General features: G+C 42.8%; 1 protein-coding gene and 1 long non-coding RNA gene across 2 annotated transcripts in view; one reads left to right on the forward strand and one right to left on the reverse strand.

Moving 5' to 3' along the window:
* zswim5 (zinc finger, SWIM-type containing 5) overlaps positions 1-24,716 on the reverse strand; it is a 63,367-nt gene that overhangs the window by 24,379 nt on the left and 14,272 nt on the right. The window lies entirely within an intron of this gene.
* LOC120741877 lies at positions 1,532-17,719 on the forward strand. Its single transcript, XR_005697707.1, has 3 exons — positions 1,532-1,684; positions 4,776-4,779; positions 17,709-17,719. It is a non-coding gene; the product is annotated as an uncharacterized LOC120741877 (long non-coding RNA).

Raw genomic sequence — 24,716 nt, forward strand, 5'->3', positions numbered from 1 at the left:
CATTTCCCATCTGTTCTGACAGCTCCAAGGTTAACACAGCTCCCCCCTCCTGCTCGTGCCCACACACACACACATGAAGATCTTTTCAACCTGCCATCTATCTTTGCACAACACACACACACACACACACACAGTGAGTACACGATCTTCCCCTCTGCCTATCAAACCATCCATCCATCATTCACGCATGCATCCTTCCATCCCTCCCTCTTGCAGTGTTTGCTGATGTGATAACAGCTGATTGATTCATTTGTGATTTCCCAGCAGCTCTGTCCCAAACACACACACGCACACACAGACACAAGCGTGCACACGCACAAACACGCACGAACCGCCGGGACTCATTTGTCATGATTACATTGAATTGATTCCCTGATTTGCTCCATTCTGTTGCAACTTGTGGGGGGAAGAGAGAAAGAGGAAGAAAGAGAAAGAAGTGGGAGAGAAAGGTTTAATCAAGTCCTTTTCAGCTGATGTGTCACTGTGAAAACAAACAAAAAAAAAACAGAAAAAAAAACTGCAGATCTGACAGAACAGATGAGGGTGGAAATCAGCTGACGAGTCCTCAACCCGACTGAGCATAGGGCAACAAAGACAGACGGAGGAAAAAAATTGAGGAAGCGAAGAGAAGAAATTCAGGGGGCGGAGAGGTAGCACTTGGATTGCTCTGAAGGGACGAGCATGTTCTGCAAAATACTTGCCGAAAAGAGATAAGGACAGACAAAGACCGGTCACAACCATCAGAATGAGCAAGAACACATAAGGCAGAGCTTGCGCGTGCTATTTTAGAGCCATCTTGACTGAGATAAAAGCTTGTGTGGATGGATGGCTGACATCCTTTGCTTGACGTGCGTGAAATTCAATCAAGGACTCGATTTGTCTACTTTGAAAGCAAGCTGAAGCGGTCCATTTCAAGACTCTAACACATTCCGCTTTTTAATGGAGAGTCATTTGGTTGATTCATAGCATTGTGAGCGACACTAGAACGAAGGTTACTTGGCGAGGAGAAACGCTATAAATGGTGCTTTCAGCTTTTCAGGAGGATACAGGACCAGAAACCTGAGAGCAGAAATGCACACATGTACACACACGCACACACAACCATTGTGGGGAAGACAAAGCTGAAGCTGTGTGGAGGTGAAGCAGAGTTAAAGGGCTTTAGTACAGTGTCATACGCTGCAGCATTCCCAGTTCACTCAAGGCTACATTAACGATAAGGAGGGCACATTTTTTTGTTGTGGCCTGTTGTTTGCACTGTTTCAGCATAGAGGCATTACTGTGCCGTGGCCTTGTCTTACAAAGGGCTGAGCAAAAGCAATTTATCACGCTGCAAACACTTAGAGAGTCAAGTCACTTGCTTGCATGTGGTGAAGCCTACAAATCTGGGTTAGAAGAAGCAACAGATCCTTCAAGTCCTGTAAGTTGGGAGGTGGGGCCTGCACCTCCCAACTCAGGATCGGACTCGTTTGTTCAGCATATCCCACAGATGCCTGATTGGATTGAGACTTGGGGAATTCGGAGGTCAAGTCAGCACCTCAAACTCATTGTTGTGCTTCTCAAACCATTGTTGAACCATTTCTGCTTTGTGGCAGGTGCATTAGCCTGCTGAAAGAGGCCACAGCCATCAGGGAGTACCGTTTCCATGAAAGGGTGTACATGGTCTGGAACAATGCTTAGGTAGCTGGTATATCTGTTCCTTCTTTGGACCACTTTTGATAGACACTGACCACTGCAGACCGGGAGCACCCCACAAGTGCAGCGGTTTTGGAGATGCTCTGACCCAGTCGTCTTACCCTTACAATATGTCTTCTTGTCAAACTCGCTCAAATCCTTACACTTGCCTTGCATTTTCCTGCTTCTAACATCAACTTTGATAACAAAATGTTCACTTGCTCCCTAATACATCCCACCCACTAACAGGTACCATAATGACGTGGTCTTAATACTATGACTGATCAATGTGCATGCACCGAGAAGAGCTACAGACTCCGTAGAGGGACTAACCTGCAACACAAGGCATCGGCGTTGTGTGGATGCAAAGCAAATTTTCCCCTTACACAAGCGTCCCACAGCGCACTGGGCGTCACTTCATGTCAGACTTGCGTTGATTCCCACAGAAACTAAAGCACCCAAGTGTCACATCAGCCACTCAGAACTGAATATGTAAATGAGCTGCGCAGTGCAATCTAAAGTGGAGACACGCCTAAAGGCTACAAAAAAAATCAGTCAAACAGCCTCCTTCATATCTGTTCTGCTAGTAGCCACTTCCTGTGAAACCCATTGTACAGAAATTCCATTAATTCCACTTGCTTCTAACACACACACACACACACACACACACACACACACACACACACACACACACACACACACACACACACACACTCCCCACCATTTGACCTTAGAACTGAAGAAGCTTCTCGGATGAGAGGTGAAACGTCTTCAAGCAACTTAAAGAAGTCCAGACGCTTTTCTTTGCAAGCTCCTTTGACTACAATGACCTGGATGACTGAGAACCTTCACAGACATAACTACAACGGTCTGCTCCCTTTTCTACTTGCTTTTCAAAACAAAGCCATGCACAATGGGACACACACACACACACACACACACACACACACACACACACACACACACACACACACACACGTTAACTGTTACTGCACTGGATTCACCCTTTAGTTACCATTGACGTATACACATTTTGTATATACTCGTGTACACATGTAGCACAGGTATGTTGGACTTATGATTTGGATTACATATACGGACTACAGGCGTATGGTCAACCTTTGCCTGTAGCAAAATTTGTGAATACTCGTGTCATACTTTTAAGTAAATTCATAAAAGTGTGTGCATCTACGTAAGCTACGCACGTAGTATTAATGCACACGCGTGCACGTTTAAACAAGCACGGGTTTCCTGCTCGTGTTTACGTATGCAGAGGCCGTTCTATGCGTCTCTCCCTCTGTTGCCCTTTTGTCTCTTCTTTCTCAGTCTCCCTGCGCACTTTGCCCTTTTCCTAAACCTGCTGTGGCCTTAGCCACGGTTTTTGTTTATTATGGCGGCATGCAAAGCAAAGGAACAACCATCTGCCATATGCATGCAGCGGCTGTCTTAGGAACAACAAGGGCTGGCATCACAATGCCTCTTTAGCTTGTGTGTGTGGTTGTGTGTGTGTGTGTGTGTGTGTGTGTGTGTGTATTTGTTCTTCATGCACAGTCTGCAGGGCAAGATAAGTATGCATTTAAGAGGCTTATATTTCATTTCAGGAACTGAAGGAGACAAAATGGCTCCATTCTGAGTTGGCGAACACAACACAAGGAACGGTGGGGTGGCAAAAGAAAAAAAAAACAGAAAGGGAAAGAAAAAGCTTGCTGTGATGCCGTTTGTGTATGCACACACAGAAGGAACAGAGGCACAAAGCCGAGCATTTGTAGCTAGCGCACAAACACAATTGAGCACAAAGCGGAACATTTCAAATACAAATCCAGCTTTATTAATCTGTGCGTTTTGTTTACTGTACGGTTAAAAAGCCAAAAGTGTGACGGGAGCTGCCAGATCGGCGTGTGAAGGCTGAGCAAAAGTAACTTTTAGAAGTGGTGAGTGTTGACCCAGGCTTGTCAAACACATGTCACGCTCTCATGGTGCTTCTGAAGCAAAGTGTGCTGGATACACAAGTGCACAAAATTAGCAAAAAAAACCCCCAAAAGCAAAAACTAAACACACACAGTATGAATAATTAAATACGTTTTTGATGCTTTGCATAGTACAGTACAGCACGTCAACAGCATTCAGAGCAAACGCTGCTGTGTTTCAGCTTTAATTCTGACAAAAACGGTGCAAAATTGCTCCGACTTTGAAGCCAGTCGTGTCAGATAATTTTAGATGTTAAGATTCAAAAAATCTGAATTTGGATCTGAGCAAGCCAAGGGGAAATAAAAGTGAGTGCTGCTGGTTTACTGGTTAATTCGGTTGTCCATTTACCATAGTAACAAGCTAGTCCCGCTGAGGCTCCTATCCTAACAAAAGAAATTCAGACATGGACTCGGTTCAATCCCTGCTGGTGCTGTAGGTTTTCGCAAATCGGAAAATAAATAGTCTCTGTAGTTATGTTCGGCTTCAACTTCTGCGAGAAGATTTTCTTCGGTTGTGTTGGAAAAAACGAACGATTTTGTCTCACACAAAAGGTCATGACATTTGTGGTTTTGTTGGACCGTCTCCACATCTGAGTTTAGAAACCTTTCCAACCCCCCTGATTAGCCTCCACCCCTGTGGAGCTGATCACTGCTCGCCATGCACAGCCATGCATGAAACATGAATAATGAAATATAATAATTAAAAAACAAAAAAAAAAAGAAAAGAAAAACAGCTTGCAAGCCAGTATACAAGCTGACGACTCACACACGTCCATATTCTCTTCATCTCTCTCTCTCTCTCTCTCTCTCTCTCACACACACACACACACACACACACACACACACACACACACACACACACACACGGGTGGGGGGGACTTCTGGTTGACTTCATCAAGCTCTCATCAAGCCAAGCCACCATATGGGGATGGGGCCCAAAACAGAGGGGAATTTGATTGTGTGTGTGTGTGTGTATTGCAGAGACCCCCCAGCCACCCACCCCTGCACTCATCCCCAAATACAACACAAAGGAAGCATGCATCACCAAATCAGGTTTGTCTTGCATGAATTATGACGCTACTGCTGCCCCATTAAGACTCCCCCTAGCGCGGACACAAACACACGGACACCCTGAAGGTGTGTTGAGCTACAACAGCTGAAACAAGACAAACAAGGAGGTCCAGACACACTGATTGCTACCTCCTCCTCCCCTTTCCATATTTCCATTTCCACAAAAGCATACACATGCACTTCTCCTAATTCCACTGTTATGTCTCCATTTCTACTCCTTTAAGTTTTAGTCTCATGTCCTTCCCTGTTTTCTCTCTCCTTGTATCCAGCAAGCCAGCATGGCACCCCGAACATCCTGAGAATCCCAGCTCCCAGCGCCCCTTATCTGTCTTCTCCTGCCCACACCCACCACCATGTACCCGGGGCCTGCTTGCTGACGTAGGCAGACATTCACATACATTGAATCTTAATCTGGGCGTGACCTGCTTTTTCTTGGCTTCCCTCCCCTACTGGCTGCCCCCAAAGAGTCAGCCTTTCACAGGCAAGCGCACACCCCTTCTCCCCAAGCACCGTCTACCTCGACAACCCCCTCTAAAAAAAGGTCCACATTACAGGCCTCGAGGCTGGGGCCTCGCCTGCCATTGTTAGCCCACAATGGGTGAGAGGCGGCTGGCAGGCAGGCAACAGCCAGGAGGCCTTGTGGAGGAAGCTGGGGAGAGTGTGAGGATGGCGAAAGATGGGCTTCTTGCTTTGCAATTTAAACCCAATTTCTCAGATGAACGAGAGATGAAAAGAAAATGAAAAGTGGAAACTAAGTACCATACACATCATATCAGAAAAACAATATCTAACAGAAGAGGGGGAGCAGCTTAACCACCTCAAAAAGGATGTGTGAATGATGCAAGCTCTGTTCACAAAGCCACTATAGCATCATACTGGACACAGGCTGTCTACTCTATTGAATCCGCCATCTAAAGCTGGGATCAAGCTTAACAAAGTGAGCTTTATCCTCCAGTGGAGGTTCATTTATTTATTTCAAATAGGAGCATCTGTCAGTGCAGCCGGGCTGCGTCTCTGAGGTTTACAGTGTTCACACAGACAGCAGCACTGTTTAAGAAAATTAAAAAAAATAAAAATACTGTCTGCTATTTCAGCAACACAGCAACCTTTGCTGAAGTTTCATGTGGCAGGGCCGAGATCAACCAAACTTTCAAGAGCCGCAAAACTTTATAGACCATTTATAGTTATAAAGTACTTCTTATTATGTTGGTGTTATTATGTCCGTGGGTTTGTACAATTATTTTGAACTTCTAGACATGGTGGATTATACATTAAAAGATCGCTGTGAAACAGTTAATGCAGTACTTTTATTAAACTGCTTATATAAAAGCTGAAAGTCTGAGCCAAAAATGACAAAAACTGTCCAAATAGTTATGGAGCTACATACTGTTACAGTGGTGAAACCAAGGTTTGAAATAATGAGCTTTGCTCAAGTACAAGACATTTTCAAGCTTCAGACTGCTTTAAACATTCTGCTTCATGGGGTGATCATGGCTCAAGAGTTGGGCGTTCGCCTTGTAATCGGAAGGTTGCCGGTTCGAGCCCCGGCTTGGACAGTCTCAGTCGTTGTGTCCTTGGGCAAGATACTTCACCCGTTGCCTACTGGTGGTGGTCAGAGGGCCCGGTGGCGCCAGTGTCCGGCAGCCTCGCCTCTGTCAGTGCGCCCCAGGGTGGCTGTGGCTACAATATAGCTTGCCATCACCAGTGTGTGAATGGGTGGATGACTGGTTGTGTTAAGTGCTTTGGGGTCCTTAGGGACTAGAAAAGCGCTATACAAATACAGGCCATTTACCATTCATGCAGCTGTTTTTCCTTCTGCTCTGTGCTATGCATTCAGTTCAGTTATATTTATACAGAGGCAAGTCATAACAACAGTCACCTGAAGGTGCTTTGTATTAAAGACACAACAAACATACAGACAACCCCCAATGAGCAAGTGCTTTGGTGACAGTAGGAAGGAAAAACGCTCAACAGGAAGAAACCACTAGCAGAACCAGCCTCTGGGAGGGGCAGCCATCTGCCACAACCTGCTGGAGGTGAGAGGAGGAAGACAGGATCAGCATATGATGTAACAGAGAGGGGATTCCATGAATATGCTCATGTCAGAGAGACAGCTCTACAAACACAATGTACAATTGTTACAAATGTCTTGAAATGCAGTTCTTTCCTTATCCTTGAGTTCAAGTCCTTTCAGCTGCGACACATTTTTAGGCTCTACCCTACAATCTAAAAACAGGTCTATTGCTTTGACTCAGGTTTGGCTGCAGAGCACAAGCTTTGAATGAAAAAAGCATTAGAGATTTACATGGATTAAAAGAGCAAAAAAAGCCAGTGGGCACCAGACAACAGCCACCACCGAGTTTGCAACACAAACTAGAACCATTTGACCTGCAGCACGACAACACACTAGAGTTTCAGCTCCAGCAGTACCATGTGTGACACACAAGGTAACTCTTACTCTTCATTTCAGTGTTGAACCACAAGCCACCATTGAATGGAAAACAAGCACACATTTACACCGGCAGTCGTGCAGTAATGTCGACCATGACACATAAAAGCATGCAGCTGTTCATGGACACACACACACACACACACACACACACACACACACACACACACACACACAGCAATCCAATAATGTCTGCCGTCATATACACAACCACAGGCATGCTTGTGCGTGAACACACACAGCTGAGCCGTGGGAGCAATCATCTGATAATGTCAACTGTCACAAGAATACACAAAGTGCGTGCACACGCGCGCAGACACACATGCAGAAAGAGAGGCAGAACAAAGAAGTGGAGGCTGGTAAACAATGCGCCACAATGCTCTCTGGCAGGGACTTGAGTTTACAAAAGAAAAAGGTTTCCAATCACTAGACATTCATTCACACACACGCACACACACACACACACACACACACACACACACACACACACACACACACACACACACACACAGAACTGGGGTGCGAGAAAGGGACACAGACCTTTGCGATACACACTGAGGGACACACAATGCCGGGCAGACCATTCTCTCACTTCCTCCATTCAGTCATTCAATTGCTCTTTTTCGTCTTGTCCCCCCTTTCCCCATCAGCGTGCTCTGAAATAAACTGTTTCCCAGATTACACTTCTCTTTGCTCTGCTTTCTTCACTATGAGGGTCTCATTCATTTTCCTCCAAGCTGGTAATATAGGGCAGATAGGAGAGATCGGGAGCACGCCTGCTGGCCACACTCAGTATGGCACCACACACACACACATACACCAACCCATCACAATAGCTCGGATTCACACAGTGCACGGATGGGTTAAGACTGAACCAACAGTGATGCAAACCTTCCAATTGGCTCCGTACAGACAACGCAGGGCTGAGAATAACAACGTATCGACAGAATGCATGTGAGCATGTGGGCTGCTAGTATACAAGGTTTTCATTCAAACAAAGCTTATATAAATTACATATAATTATAAATGTAATATTGGGAGAAAAAAGAACCTCCCTGCAACGTGAAAGGACAGATCTACATTTCCCAGTGGCTAAAAAATAAATCTCAGCTCAAATCCTTCTTCTCTGGGCCCAGACCTGCAGCAAGCTTTTTAAGAGTGTTCAGTTGTCAAGAAAATCAAGAGCAGGTATTTGTCAGCCGCCCTCTACCCTCTGCTATTTCCCTCTGGCAATGAAAACTGCTATTGTGAAATGTCTTAAAAAAAAACAACCTGGACCTACATTCTTTTACGCTTCAGCGATTTCTTTGAAAGAAATGCCTTCAGAAAAACTGTTGAAAAACTGCAGGCCTAGCTTAATTTAACCTGTGACTGTACTCTGCAAAAAGGGAATGTACAAATGGCTGTATGTTCCCTTTAGTACTTGATGAAGGCATAGACCTTTAATCACTTTTACATATTTTTATAATATGGAATCCCCCAGGGCTCCATTCTGGATCCTGTGCTGTTTAAAATGTAATGTACATGCTGTCTGTTTGAGTGTAATTGAAATGTTTATCTTTTTAAATAGAGTGCACAGAGTAGATGGACTGCATCATGGTGAGCAAATCTCAAAAAGAAAAGAATAACTCAGTGTTTCTAACAAACTGTTTTTGAGTGAAGCCATCCAAACATTTCACATCCCCTCCCATTAGATCTCTCCCTTACCCTCACTTTCAGAGTTCATCAGCTGCTAATCACCTAGCAACTGCCATTCCTGTATCACATTTGTTCACAGGTTGCTGCTGTGGCATTTCTTGATGTCACCAAGCTGCTCTATGCATGTGATCCAAGCCGCATACTTCAAAAGGACTTCAGTAACCGGAATGATGTTGGGTTTCCACTTGGGCAAAGCATAATAGACATTAGATTGGAGATGTCATGCAACGTCTTGCAACTGATTGTGAGGCCAAAGATAGATAAATAAATAGAAATGAGAATAAAAAGAATTCAGGTGTGAATGCAGATTTGGTTTAGTTAAGGCTTACAGGCTGACTTGTAAAGTAGCCTTACTGGTGATGGTGAAGGAGAGGAGAGAAGAGGGACTGACCATGGTTCTTCATTCTAGCCAATCAGTATCTGGAGTTGCATTCGTGTGGTTAATGGTAACCAATCACAGATGGAAACTTGACATGGCCAAGAAGACCATGGAGAAGGTCTGTCCACTCTCAGAGTTTGGGGCTACAGGATACTGCATAGACAGAGCATGTGGGCTACTGGTACAACAGGTTTTTTTTTCATTCAAATAAAAAGCTCAACCAATCAAAAACTCTTAAAGTTGAGATACATTACCCATGTGCTCTCTCTTAAAGCGATCAGACACACCAGAGAATAACTAATTGCACGGATGTGCATGGAAAGGTTCAACATCTTGTTTTCTAAAACCACTGTGGCAGTTTGCTCTTGTGGTTGACCAACATCTCACCATGTCAGCGGGTTTTGCCTTTTTAAGCCATAATGTAACTTCAGCACGAGTCTTCCTCATCTCATTTGACATGTAACTCTGTCTCACTCTACTTGTGTGCAACTTGCTTTTCCTTTCTTACTAACTCCTTCTCTGCAGCCACCTATCCTTGCTCACCGCTGACACAGACACACACACAGGCGTATAAAATAAGAGGCTGATTAATAAGTGTGTCTCTCCCTTGTTTTCAAAGTGTTGGAACAGGGAAGGCCATCTGAAAGGCACTTCAACCCAAATTATGTAGATTTAAAAACAGCTTTGGACACATGAGGCGGCAGGAGGTGGGAGGGCGAAGGGGGTTGCAGGATTGCACTCTCACTCATGAATATTAATGAACAGACACTTTAAACATATCCTCTCATGGTTCACCACATGGGGAGAACCAGCCAATCAACTTCTTTTGAGACATTCTCTTTCTACCACCCCAGTTTAAATCTGTCAAGCCAGTCTGTATTTTTTTTTTGTTTTTTTTTGGCCTCAATGTGGAAACGGCAGTGCCAGAGCATTTAAATGCTGTTCAATAAAAAGGACTTAAAATAGGACTGTTGCATAACACTTAAAAAGAAAAAAATCTTCTTGTCTATCAAACAAAAGCCTGAGACCGATGTGTTTTCATAACTAAAACTGCCATGCACAAAAGAACGTGATATGCAACTTATTTTGAAAGGCTTCAGTCAACAATATAAATGCATCTTTTCAATAACATGCAGTCCTGTTTACAATCAGGCTCCCAGTTAGCTAGCTTGGAGAGTGTTTCTTCCCCTAATTTTTTTGTATGAATAATGCTTTGTAAAACCCAAAACATGACGGGGAAATAAACACTCTAGTACAAACAAAGGCTGCTGATGAGAAAGGAAATAGTGTTAACAGTAGTCCCAATGTAGCTCCCATTCTAAAACCACATGCTCTGTAATGGCACTAGAGAAAAAACAGAACCTTCTCGTGAGTGGGAAAACCGGTTGTGATTCTTATGAATGTAAGTAGTTCAATTCAGTTCAGTTTTATCTGTATAGCACCAAATCACAACAGTTGCAGGAGCTCTTTAGTGTAAGGTAAAGACCCTGAGATAAAGTCTCTTTTCTACTAGTACCTGCTTGGCTTGGCTCCATACATTTTACCCATAATAATTGAGTACCACCAAACATGCTGGGGGTTGTTATAGCAACATGGCTGAAAGTCCTGTGACGTCATTTGTATGCAACACAAACAACACAACAATGGAGGACGTTGATGGGATGGTATACTTGCTGCTCAGTCTGTGGCTTTTTGTCAGACTCGGGGACCACTGCATTTTTTTGTGTAGCCATCTCCCTCTACTCAAAAATGGCGGGTTGGGCTTTTGTGAAGGAGTCGCTTCCATGACTCATCGACTTGCATGCAGTCTATATACATCACATATTTAGAATGAACGAGCTTGCTTGGAACCCAAGCTGGCCAGGTACTAAAAAATAACTTTGAGAACAGCAGAGTAGGTATTAGTGGAAAGGGGCTATAATAGAGAGAAAATCCCAGCAATCAAACAATCCCCTGACAACTGACCCCTGAATTATACTTCTGCATCAGATCTTAGTTGATACATCCGCAATAACTGGAACCTCATTTTAACCCTACATTGTAACAACCTACGGAACTACACTGCCTTTTATCTCTGCAGTGTAGGGATAAAAAGAGTTTCCGGTTGCTCCACAAGTTAGAACGTAGATTTCCTGCAGAACTCTAAACTTGAGCTCGAAGCTGATGAGTTAATAAGAATGGTCCCAGACCTGGTCCTGGTCTTCGAAGGCAACCAGATCGTATGTACTTTGCACACGGTCACAGTAACTTTGGTCGTGCTGCAATCTCCAATCAATGTTTTCTCCTAGTGTGACTAGGAGACCCTCACTGTGTCGCATGGTTGGAGTTTAGACTCTGATGTGTTTAAACTGGATGTTTTTGACCACATTTGACTCTTTGTAGAAGAGCTAACACATGTATACATTTCAGGTTACAAATATCTTTTCTTTTATTAACTTTAAATACGGTGACATGAAGTGTGGATTCACTCTTTTACTTTGCTTACAGTCAAGAACTGAGAGAAGTTTACTGTAGTGCTCCAGCACTGCCACTGAAGAAGCATGTGTCATTTCAGAGCTTCTCGTGTTAATACTCTTTACACAATTTAAGTCACGCATGACCTTTCACCTCTTTGGTGTAGCACGAGCAGAAATCAGAGGTACTGTATGTCCGAAGTTAAACACCAGTGGCAACTAAGCTGGCAATTACATGCAGCGGTGTTTGATTTCTAATTCTTTTGGGCTCACTTGTGTTTCTAGTTTACGGCACATCAAGGTCACGGCCATAAAGGACACACATGCAGAAACGCACACGCGAAAGAGGACGACGAGGGAGGGAGAGTGAGTGAAAGACTCCTCACAACAATGCGTGTTGTGGGCTGAATACTGAGCATAGCACGAAACAAAAGCATGAGCGACAGCCAGCTGGCTTGGCACCACTTGGCACGGGACAAGCCCGCTTGTCCTTGGCATGACAATGAAATGCACAAACACACACACACACATAAAAAGACACACACAATTTCTCCCTCTCTTCTCAGGTATAAAGAAAAGTGGTGCTACAAAGACGCCTGACACTTAAAGAGTTGTGATCGTCAGATTCCAGTGAAGAGAGCCAGAGCCAGTGCCTACAAAACAGAAGCAACAGAATTTGCTTTTCATCTCAGAAATAAGAGTGGGATAAGAAACACAGAGGAACTTGAACAAGACTCAGCTGGCTGCTGTGGAGAGAGCTGGACTGATATTTGGGATAGGCTTTTTTTTGTGTGTTTTGTTTTTAAACCTCACTTGCAGTGCTGGGAAGTAAGTGGATGGGTTCAAAACAAGTTTCAAGTTTTTTGAGTCAAGGCCTGGCAAGTTCTAACCTCACGAAGGGCAAACACACCTCAATCAAAACACTTTCCATTATCCGACAAACCTTTGTCTTCCATCCTTAGCAACAGAAGTCAACCAATTACTGATGCATCAGTTTTAGTCACTAACTTTAGTGGCATACATTTTAACATGAGTTCATAACGGAAAAACAAACTGATACCTTTGAGAAGAGGAAAGCAACATTTGGAACATGACCAGCAGCTGAGTCATAGATTAGAAGCTCAGCTTTACTGCAGATTACAATGCCTCTGAAGCGGCACCAGCTCCAATTATGCAGCATTAAACAGTGCTAGTATCAAACTAATCAATATCAAGACCCAAACCATAATCAAGTGTAGAACATTGTACAGCTGTGTTTGACCACCATGTTCAGTAAGACTTGGATCCAACTCTGAATTCATACCTGATATAAAAGTAGCCAGTTTGTAAAGGTCTGTACAGCTGGTCAATCGCACAGTTGTTCCAAGAAGAAATGGAATGACTGGTGGAGCCAACACTGAAAACAGCCTTGATTATCAAAGCAAATCACAGCAATACAGAGGAGAACAAACAGGTTCCAGTTATTGGTTATTAGAGGGGTGACTTTCTTGATAAGTTTGGCCACTTCCCCCCTCTTTATAGGTTTGTTGTTTTTGTTCTTTTCCTCCAACTTGAAATGTGCTTTTCTCACTGTGAGAAATGGGGAGGCATGTAAGGGCGTGCTTTAGGTGAAAATGCAATTGCCTGGAAACTGAGCGTAAATGTATAGACCACAAGAAAAAAAAAGACATGTTAGATCTGAAAGAATGACTCAGTTGGTGATGACTCAGTGAATGGTTACCTCTTAGGGGCCCATTATACTCTTCACATTGGTCGTGTTATGTGCAAAGGGTGACGTCAAAGCTCTGTACCATTCATACTAGCGCTAATGGTGCAAGTACTTGCTGCAGTACTCTCCTGAATCATAGGTGTCGTCTCTCAGACAAAACCTCGAAATCAGCGCTGGAGTAGAAATCAAAATGAAAAGCCAAAAACATTACAGTGGTGATAGAAACCGACAAATCAACCTGTTTGCTATGTGGGGGAATAACACTTCATGCCTTACACGCGCCTTCTCCTCGATCCCTGCAAAACTTAACATAGAATGAACTGAGAGGAGTTCTGCCCATTCCTCTCACACCACAGCTATGCTTTCATATAGTGTTAGTGTAGTTAGTGCATAGGAGACAGTGCCACGGTTTAAAGAAAACACACTGTGCCCTCTTTTCACTAGCCCTAAATACTGTTATTATCTATATGGCTTACAGGACAGTAGTGATTGTATGGAAAGCAGCTTAACAGTTGTTCCAGTGACTCAGATGCCATTCAGAGCACAAATCCTGTAATCAAGAGTCAGCGTGCATGCTCAGTGTGTTCCCCCTAGCGATGCTAACACAACTGTTCCAACATATAGACGTTGTCCATTTTAAGCTAACTCTCTTTTTTGCAGCAGCAGCTTCCATTGATAACTCATATGAGTCACAATGAGGGGACCGGGCAAGCCCGGCTATACACTAGCTACCATTGTGAAACACTGCCTGTAGCTTAAGGTTAAATGTAGCTGCCTGAATCCCAGACGCCCCACCTCTAATTCTTATTTGTTGAAACATTACTGCCGGCAGGAGAATAAAGACGTGACTAATGGCCAGAGTTTAATCTTCACATCCAGTTACGATGTGTAAATTCAAAAGGATGCGGCGGGGCTTAGCGGTGCTGGAAAATGGCTGACGGTAAAACCCTTTCAAGGGTTTGATAAGCCAGAAACCGGCATCAGGAAATAACGGGTGAGGATGGGAGTGCCCTGGGTTTACTCATTCATTCAATCTGCGTGTGGTTGAGGACATGTTAAATTTGTAGGAAGAGATGAGGGAACTGCACGGACCTAAAGGGAAGCATCGAGAGAGAGAGAGAGAGAGAGAGAGAGAGTGCAAGGGCCTCCTTACTCAGCAGGAGCTGTCTGCCAAGGCAGGAGTCAGGCAGGGGGCGACTGTGTGTGTGTGTATGTGTGTGTGTGTGTGTGTGTGTGTGTGTGTGTGTGTGTGTGTGTGTGTGTGTGTGTGTGTGTGTGTAATTGTGTACATATGAGAGAGACAGAGAGCGAGAGAGAGAGCGAGTGAGAGCGCGCCCACGTGCCAAATACAATGACCCCGCAAAGCTGGCAGGGCACCGGGTGGTTGTGAGTGTGTGTGCGTAGGAATGTGGTGTATGCTTGCATTCCTGGGATGCATGCTGCTAGATTCTCCACAGTAACAGGGAGAGGAGTCTGTCTCAGCAGCAGGAAAGAAGGGGTGGGAAGGGACTGGGAATGTGTAAGAAAGGGTAAAGCGCTGTTGCAGAGAGAGAAAAGAAAGAAAAAACAAAAGCGCAAACCAGCAAACAATCTTTAACTCATAGTTTTTGCAGAATTGTAAGAGGTACCACATTGGGCATCACACCATTACATACACATTACATACCATTGTTATGTCAGCTTGTCAGGTAGAGAGTTTTCAAGATACATTAAAAACTGTTGAGAGCCACATAAACCCCAAACCAGCCACTGATGTCCAAAGAGTTCTGTTTATGCTACATGGAGAGTCTGCACAGTGAGTCGCGACCTTCATTAAATTGTGTAATTTATGTAACGAAATTACTCTAAGGAACTATTGAATAATATTTTCAATACTAATTCCAATCTATGTTTCGAACACACTTGGGATGCCACACAAACACTAAACAATGCCAATTATGACTTGTTTTTTGTTTTGTTTTTTGTTTTTAAATGACCAACATCAATCAGACAAATAAATAATGGCACATTACAATAATCCCCAGCATCCAGGAGATCCCGTGGACAGGCCTAGGAGCGCTTGCAAGCTGAGTGCAGAGGTGCACGAAGCATCTCGAGAACAGAACAAGGACTACCGTGGACAGCCGAAAATTGTGACCTATGACTGCGTCACTGAGGTCTGCAGTATGGCAGGAGAAGAGAGCAGACCAGCAGAATGATACTGCAAAACGCCGCAACACTGAAGTTTAAAAAAATACTATTAATATATCTGGGAGGCCTACCCAAGTAACGCATATAACACTGATATATGACTCAAAGCTAAAAGTTCCACCTCTGAAGACTACATAACAACTAAATAACAGGTTTTCTTGTAAGTGAACCTGCTGTCATAATTCTATTAAATATGTCATATCATCAAGATGTTACTAATTTTCTGCATCCAAATCAATCATCTCTAGTATAAAAGCAATACTTGGCCAAAATGACTGATGCTTGGTTGTGTCAACAGAGCCCAGCTGGAAGCCAGCAGACAATAGAGAGGAGTGGATGATTGGACACCAACCAAGAGAAAGATGAGGGCTAGAGAATGCAGTGTGTGTGTTTCTGATTTTCTTAGTTGAAAGAGGCACTGGTCCCATCTTGCAAGGACACACACACACACAGCCATTGTCTGCAGCAGGGAAGAGGGTTAAAGGGTCCCCCTCTCTCCCTGCTGACTCCTGGATGCTTGGAGCACTAATCCTGTTATCTCCGTCCCAATAAGAAATGAATTAATGAATAGAGCTTGGAAAGACAGTGCAGAGAGCTTGGTGATGGCCCTGCATGGAGGCCAGTGAGCTCACAGGTCTCTGCATGCGCATGCTTAAATTAGCAAAAAGCACTGGGAGGATTCTCCAAGCATACTTAAACATTTTCTCCCCTGATCAGTTCAAACAGATGTGAAGGCAACGTAGTTTCTTAGAGGGGGGGAAGAAAAAAAAATTACTTATATGCTTATGAAAACCTAGTAACGCTGGTACAGGTCTCCCCGGATGAAAGCCTCTGGTAAATGCTAAATTTAATATAATGTAGAATGATGCGTCGGGTAAATTTGTGATCATATCCACTTTCCCCACAGGGGCTATTAAAGTTTCATCTTATCACACTCCCACTGGAGATTATGGGGAGCTTGTACAAACGCAAACTTTGCTGAGAACTAGACTTTTAAAGCTCACAGTTCTTTGTATAATTTGGGTATTCAGTTCAGGATTCCGGTTTAGTTTCATGTTCAGATGTGGTTCCAGGCCGGTTCTAGGAACAGTAGGAACGCTTTGCTCATTTCTCGAGAATTTAGTCAGATCAAGACTTATGTAACCAGTCTTTTACTTCAATCTGGCTGTGTGTTGGCCAACTTTAGTACTGTGCTTTAAAATGCAGATGGCATTGACACGACAACAGATTCTCCTACAGTCTTAAAAAGAAAATCAAGTGTGCAAATCCTCGACTCACTGCTGTATATTCCATCCTTTGACCACCGCTTTGATCCAAAGCCCATTTTGTTTTCACATGAAGGTCTAATGTGTGCTGTGTCTATTATAAAAGGGAAGATTAAGTTTTCAATCAGTGCCTGAGAAGGGACAGACAAGATCTTGTGATTTTTGCACGCAACACAATCCAACATTCAGATGAGAAATAAAAAAAAACCTTCAAGTGTATACCTTTACTTATTTACAGTTTTAACAGAGTAAGAAAGAGAGATTTAGACTGAGAGTCAGTTTGTCACATACACTACAGATGGACTGACCTGAGTAACTGCCCTACAGGACTTTTAAGCATATTAATTGTTAAGAAGAATCAAAGCAAGCAAAAAGATAAGGGTAGTGAATGGAAGCCCTTGGCTGGCACTACAGACATTAAAAGAAGGATTTGATGATGGTGTGGATTTTCTCTTTTTGGTGCCATCATCAAAAGGGGAAGCGCACACATGCTTGCAAACACACATAGTGACAGACTAGACTTCAGTGTGTGTTCATGCACAGCTGCTGTGCAAATAACGTTCCAAACCTGCCAGAGTATGAATGAAAATGCCTTTCTTATGACACAAAACCAGCCCGGTCTCACTTTAAAGCCACAGGGGGGAAAAACGTACGATCAATGCTGTGAATACATATTTTGTGTGTGTCTGTGTGTAAGTAAATGTAGCCCCGTTCGCGGCTCGAATATCTTCCATTGTATTGCATACTGCATTTCTACAATGAAAAGTCAATGTGAGGATCATTAGCTAGGCATGAAATATCATACAATGCAGTGGCACAAGACAAGCTCTAAGATTTCAAGCTTCAGGGAGAGGCAGGTTCCAAAGTGTGTGCATGTGCGTGTTTGTGTATAGAGTGACATATTAACACACTGAGATCTTATAGTTGCATTCTTCAGTCAAACACCCCCTCTCTCTGCTTTGAACCAGCAGAAAAGTGTCACTGCAGTCTTACACACACACACACACACACACACACACAACAATGGAAGAGATCCTTTCAAAGTGGACCTGAGGGAGAAGAAGCAGACCAATGGGGAAACTCCCCCTGAAGTTAGCAGACACCAATGATACACTGCTGTAAGGAGCAGAGAGAGATTCAACTATGATGACACAGAGGGGCCGACAGACAGAGAGAGCATAACGGATCTATTACACCACATTTATCATACTGGAGGAAACTTGCACGTATGCACTTTAACATTATGTTAACATTAACTCACCACATCAAGGTAATAGTCACCCTTAATCATCTTTACAGTAACTATGTTGTCATTTTTTTGCACATCTGAAAGATGCATTTCACAGGTTACACTAAGAAAAATTTTCACTCACTAATCTTCATTCCTACCAGAGACGCCACTTGAGCCAAGTCTGTGATATCGATAGCCACCTTTTTTTAAAAACTCAATTTTGGTCACCGCCAACTGCTGGAAAGAAAAATAAACAAATCCCCTCCCCCACACACTCATTAGCTGGAAACTGTTCAGCCAGTTGTCTGTCTGTAGTTATAAATGCTTTATCAGAGCTTTGTCAGTGAATACAGCTTCCTGCTGCACCAGGAAACTAGGCTGGCAGGAGCACTTGGCTAAACCAAAACAGGAACATTGCAATTCTGCAACCAAACTGACTAACAGAAAAATGAGAGCTATGTAGAGCTGACGGTTTGATCCTGGTTTTTAACTTTAAGAAACCTCTGTTACAATCACATGGCCTTGTTATTTCATTCTATATTGCTGTTTAAGAAAAAAACACCCAATAAATTGGATTTTCCCATGCTCAAGGATAAAAATGTTTATTAGCAAATTTGTTGTCATTTCACTTTACATCAGAAGACAGACCGATCAACTTATTTAGGCACAATTCACAATCAATCAGAAGAATATGTGAGTGCTAAACAGGGAGAAAAAAGAATCTAGCTGTGTTAATTGGGTTATGTTAAAGAAGATCATGAGCTTAATGCAGTTAAACTAATCCAACAAACACCTCTGCACAACAGCCAGTGTTGCCTTAATCTGATTGTGGTGTAATTTCTGACATCCTTGTTAAATGTACTCATTTTTTAAACAAAATGAGCAGTTTGTCTCAGAATAAATTAGATCAGAGTTTGTCTGCTCTGCACTCAGACTCTGTCAGCCTTTGGTCTCTAGCCGACATGGCCAGCAGGGCCACACCTCTGGGGTTTATAAGGTTGCACATCATTTCTGGGATTCGTCTCTGCATCTTGTTGTCATGGGGAATGTAGCTCTCTACTACAAAGTAACTGGTACTCACTGAGTGCAGCATTTAGAGCTGGTTCCAAGCAAGCCCTGAGTGGCTTTTCTCCGCCTTTGGGGAAAAAAAATGATAAGGGAGAAAAAAAGAAGAAGAAGAAGAAGGAAAAAAGAAGACTTTCCCCCTTCTTTGTGGTATTTGATATCAAAAGCATTCTTCAGTCTTCTGCTCACCAGTCAGCTACTGCTGTTGGGCTTGGTGAATCAGTCACCTGGCAACACAGTAAAAACTAGTGCCCGGTCTCCCCTCAGCTCTTCAATTTAAGTCAGACTACCAAAGCTTCTCCTAACTAGCATGCACAGCAAACCCATCAATAAAACAAAAGCCACAGTGGGCTGTTTGTGAGTGAACAAATAAAAATGCAAAGTTCTTTAGGGAACAGTACATCTTCAGCTTTAGTTTGAACACAATATAGTCGGGAGGTTGGAGAGAAAAAAAACAAACAATAAAAAGAGCAAGAACTGGAAAATTGACAAGGTTCTGATCACAGTGCTTTGGCTTTCCCACCATGGCACACACACACACACACACACACACACACACACACACACGCACACACGCACGCACGCACGCACGCACGCGCACACACACACAGTGCGCCCCCAGGCCTCAGTAACCACTGCCTTCCAATGAAATGGTCTTTGTAAGTAAAAGGTGTGCCAAGCTAGGCTATAGACCGGTCCAACAAAAGCAGCGGTTAAATAGCATGGGAACCCCCCCTAGGGGTGTAGGCCAGGGTCACTTAGTATATGCACAATGTGTGACAGTGTGTGTTTTTAAGTACCATCAGTTTAGCGTGCACTAGGAACAAAACAGAGTCTGTATCAAACTACCAATGTAGTTAGTGTGTGTGTTGTATGATATATGGATTGTGTGGCAGCCACAGGGGAAGCAGCTAATAGTCATGAATGTGAACAGGCATCTGTTACTGTGGGGCCTTTGCTGTTATCTGTCTCATGGCCCTGAAAACCAAGGGAACGCCTGCCCTCTGCACCCTCTACAGCTACTGCATATGGCATGGTTAGGAAAGATGCCTTAAAGTCTCCAGTTTCACAGTTTGGTTACATTTGTAGTTTTTCCTTCAGCATCCATCACTTTCTAGTACTTCTGCACTACTTATTTTTATGTATTTGCAAAAAGATCAGCTGGCTAAGTGTACTGTGCAAGGGCCAGAAAATATTAAATCCACAGAGAATTATCACATTGATTTAGTAAATGTTGAGCTGTCAACCCACTAAAATGCCAATCTTGCAGTGTCATAGACTGACCGGTGGAGCTGCATACGTGCAGCTCTGCACAGAAGAGGAAAGACGAATGACAGAGAGACGATCTATTACATCCATTACACAGGACACAATAGTTACACCGTTTTGCACATCCTCTACATTGAACATAAATAGGAAAGTTATACAGTTTAGAGCAGCGGTCCCCAACCCCCGGGCCTCGGACCGGTACCGGTCCGTGAGTCGTTTGGTACCGGGCCGCGAGAGTTGAGGCTCAGGTGTGAAATGTATGGTTTTCAGGGTTTTTATCGGTTTTCAGCGTTATTTTGTTATCGTTTTTATCGTTAACTCGGTTTTCCTGGGTCTTTTCACGTGTGTTATGAATAAATCTTCTTTTTTTCGGTACCGGTACTAGTTTTATTTTGTTGTATTTATCTGCGACACCTTAAAGGCCGGTCCGTGAAAATATTGTCGGGTATAAACCGGTCCGTGGCGCAAAAAAGGTTGGAGACCGCTGGTTTAGAGTAAAATGTCAATCATATATATCCTGGATATTTATAACAGAGCTATTGTATATATTAGAGCTATATCTTATATTTTGTAACTTTTTGTATTATTTAATTTAGTTCAGTCTGTTACTGTTCTTATTGGAGCAAATGTAACAACATAACTCCCTTAAAGATTAACAAACTATTCTGATTCTGACAATGTCACTGTTCACATACAGCACTGAATGATTTCGCCTTTTGTTTTTTGTGGACACACATGAATGGTGTTGGCTTTATGTGTGTATGTCAATAGAAACAGCAATCTACAAACTCACATTAACATCTGTTGACTTTGTGCACCAATTCAGACCCAATTGTGTAGTTCTGGAACTTTACTTATCGTTCTGGTTTTGCCCAGAATTTTAGATTTGTGACAAAGTTCAGAGGGTTCCAACTTCTGACCTTTTTGTAAACGTCATTCACTACAAATATGCAATAGATGGATAAATAGATAAATAGATGAACAACAAAGATAACAAAAATGTATTTAAAGAGGTGAGCCACTACTTCAGTTGGAAAGCAGAGTGTTGAAAATCCTTAACGTTCCTGTCCTTAACCAGCTCAGACATGCACACAGGAAGCAATGAACAGAACTGTCAGTAACCCGAATTACACTTGTTCATGATAACTGCCAAATTTGCGAGTAAAAAAAACAAAACAAAAACAAACAAACCAACTCCTGATCCAAAAGGCATAACAGCTGAACTCAGACTTGACTGAATAACTTCTGTCACCATCGGCTGGAGATCAGAAAGGGAGCGGTTTAGAGCGCAGACGTCCCCACAGTTCGATCTCCAGGGTTCCTGGGTTCCACTGCACTGACCTGCTGTTTGCAGGCAACCACACTGCCTCCAGTGATCTTAGTTCTCACTTTCAGTTTGACTGAAAATTCAGATAAAAATGACTTGTTGTCTTACCCAAGCTTATCTGTTGATCTAATTGAACTTAAAACCAACTACGAAGAATAAAAATAAATCAATTACATAAATATATGGAGGACATACCTTCCCTGAAAGCCACTTTTATGTTTGACTCAGGCTTCAAGGACAGAGGAGTAGAAAAGAACGAACGAAGACCAACACAGAGGACAAAAAAGACCAACTTCAATCTAAGTAGCAGCTCAGACGCTCACTGCGGCCAATCCGCCATCAGAGAGAATTACCCTGACAAACCCTCTTCAATCAGCCATCCAACTACCCCCACCGCTACCCCTCTTTGCTTTCCTCTCATCCATCCTACTACTCAGAATGAAGAGGTGAAAGATGATTAAAGGTAATAGCTGTGAGTACACCGTGTTACACCCCCGACTCCCCACCCCTCCACCACCACCAAAAAAAAGAAAAGAAAAAAGAAAAAAAGGAGAGCATCCGAAAACATCTAATCAATCCATTTTCTTCAAAAAATTAAAAATATAGTATTTTAAAAATGTACAGCAGTGCAGTGTGTTTGACTTCACACAGCAGCTGCTGTATCGGCATTTTCAGTGCAGCCTCCGTTTTGGCAAATCTACATCCATTTTAGATTTCCTTTAGTAAAAACACAACCATTGTTCTGGTGAAGTGAAAGATATGTCAGCAACAACAGATACTCACATTACTGTAAGCCCAAACCCAATGTTTATGGGTAAAGGGGTGATAGTTCGTCACCACTGGCTCAATAAAGCTGGAGCTGTAGAAAAGTTCTCTTTATAATTACTCCAATCTAACACTGGTGAATTTTACCATCACAGCCTTTGTTAGGCTGATTGGAACCAAAACAAGCAAAAACTAAAGCAGTCGGCATGCAGACACTTAATATTTGCATTACTGTGTCTTCTAATTTTGCAGATCCTTACACACAAAAGAAGCCAGCAGGTCTCTCTAGTAGCAATAACTGACACAGGAGCTGCAAGTGTCAGTCAAACGGCTACACGAGAGTCAGAAAAAATAATTAGAAACAAAATTAATGGAAATGGTAGTTCTAGGTGCTAGACTCTGGATTACATCAGCACGCTCAATGATGACAAGTTCCAGTTTAAACAAAACTGTTTTTGGGGACACAACTTGGTAGAATAACTGATCAACAGAATAAATAAAAATTACATGTTTGCAAAGTGTGTGCAGCTGGAAAAATCAGACCAAAGGGCAGTTATGTTGTCAACCAATCAGCAGCAGTGTCTTCCTGGAAGCTCCATACACTAACAGACACAAGGAAGAGGAGAAAACTTGAAAAATATGAACTAGCTTTTTGGTGTTAGAAGCAGATGAGATAAGATACCATTTAATTGCTTCTTTCATAAGCTCAGCTTTAATCCCATTGTTACCGTGCTGGTGTTTCATCCTTCTGATAACACACAACACTTTAAAACACTCATTTACACACACACACACACACACACACACACACACACACACACACACACACACACAATATATATGCATATATACACACAAAAAGATGTCCTTTCTGCTGCTGTAGCAGAAAAAGTGCTTAGCATGCCACACGCTCTCTTTTTTGTGGGGGGCAAACTTTAACTAGGTGAAAATTAGACTTTAAAATAATAATAAAAAAAGTATACAGATCAGGCTTTGTGTGTGTCGAGAGGAACAGAGAGTAAAAAGAATGGAGGATTTCAGATACGGTGCTGGATCTTTTCTTGAATTCAACACTATTCCCATCAAGGTCAAGACAAAGTAAAACCAAATAAACAACAGGAAGTAAGCAAAAACTAAAAAAGGCACACGCTAAACAACAACAAAAAAACAACAACAACAAAAAACAAGAAACAAAACCAAACACACGACCTGAGTTTACAGGACTCCAAGACTACCCACAGACAACACACTACCAGTGGACCCCATGTGCACACAGTTACACCACATCACCACTGTGGGGTAAGGCAGCGGAGAAGGCACCTAATCCTATTACACCATGACAACTACTAGAAACCCTGCATTTACTGACAAATGCCTACATTTGCGCGCCACACACACACACACACACACACACACACACACACACACACACACACACACACACACACACACAGAGGGGACATTTAGTATCCTTTGTATGCCCCTGTGCTGGACAGTTTACTGTGCTGATGTGAGCTGACAGTTTAAGTGGCCTGGGTTCAAACATCTTGAGGCCATCATACAAAGGTAATGCTTCAAACAGCAAATGGATTCTGGGTAAAAACCCAGAATCCATTTCCTCATTACGTTAGCTGTAGAAATTTGTTTACAGCTGCTAAAGACTCTAATGCTGCCCATTTACTAGCACTCAGGCCTGTGTGTAGAAGTGTAAGGCCAAGAGGTAACTCACAGTAGTCTAGTGCTGCTCATGTTGTCACCCAGTTCTTTTCTGTAAAACGACTGACCGTTACAATTTCAGCATTTCTTGTTTTTGCTTAGAAGATTTTTGTGGTGATTCCCAAAAAGATTGCAGCCACAGGCAAAACACCAGTATTTCTGTTTATTTACTGAGAAAAATGAAGATTTTGTGTATAGACTGTACATAAAAGATGGAAACTGCCACAGTAACTCATTAGCTTTTGGACTTCACATGCTAAAAACCACAATATTAGCATTTTGCTGTGGCCATGGCAGATTTTTGAACAACAGGTTACCTTATATAGATGAAGAGTGTAGTGTTAAGATATGAACTAGCATTAGTAAGGTTCATTAGCTACATTAAACCACACACACACACACACACACACACACACACACACACACACACACACACACACACACACACACACACACAAATACAAGCTCATCTGTTAAAACAGACAAGTGAAT

Source organism: Simochromis diagramma, unplaced genomic scaffold, assembly GCF_900408965.1.
Source record: "Simochromis diagramma unplaced genomic scaffold, fSimDia1.1 OVJJ01000663.1, whole genome shotgun sequence".
NCBI lineage: Eukaryota > Metazoa > Chordata > Actinopteri > Cichliformes > Cichlidae > Simochromis > Simochromis diagramma.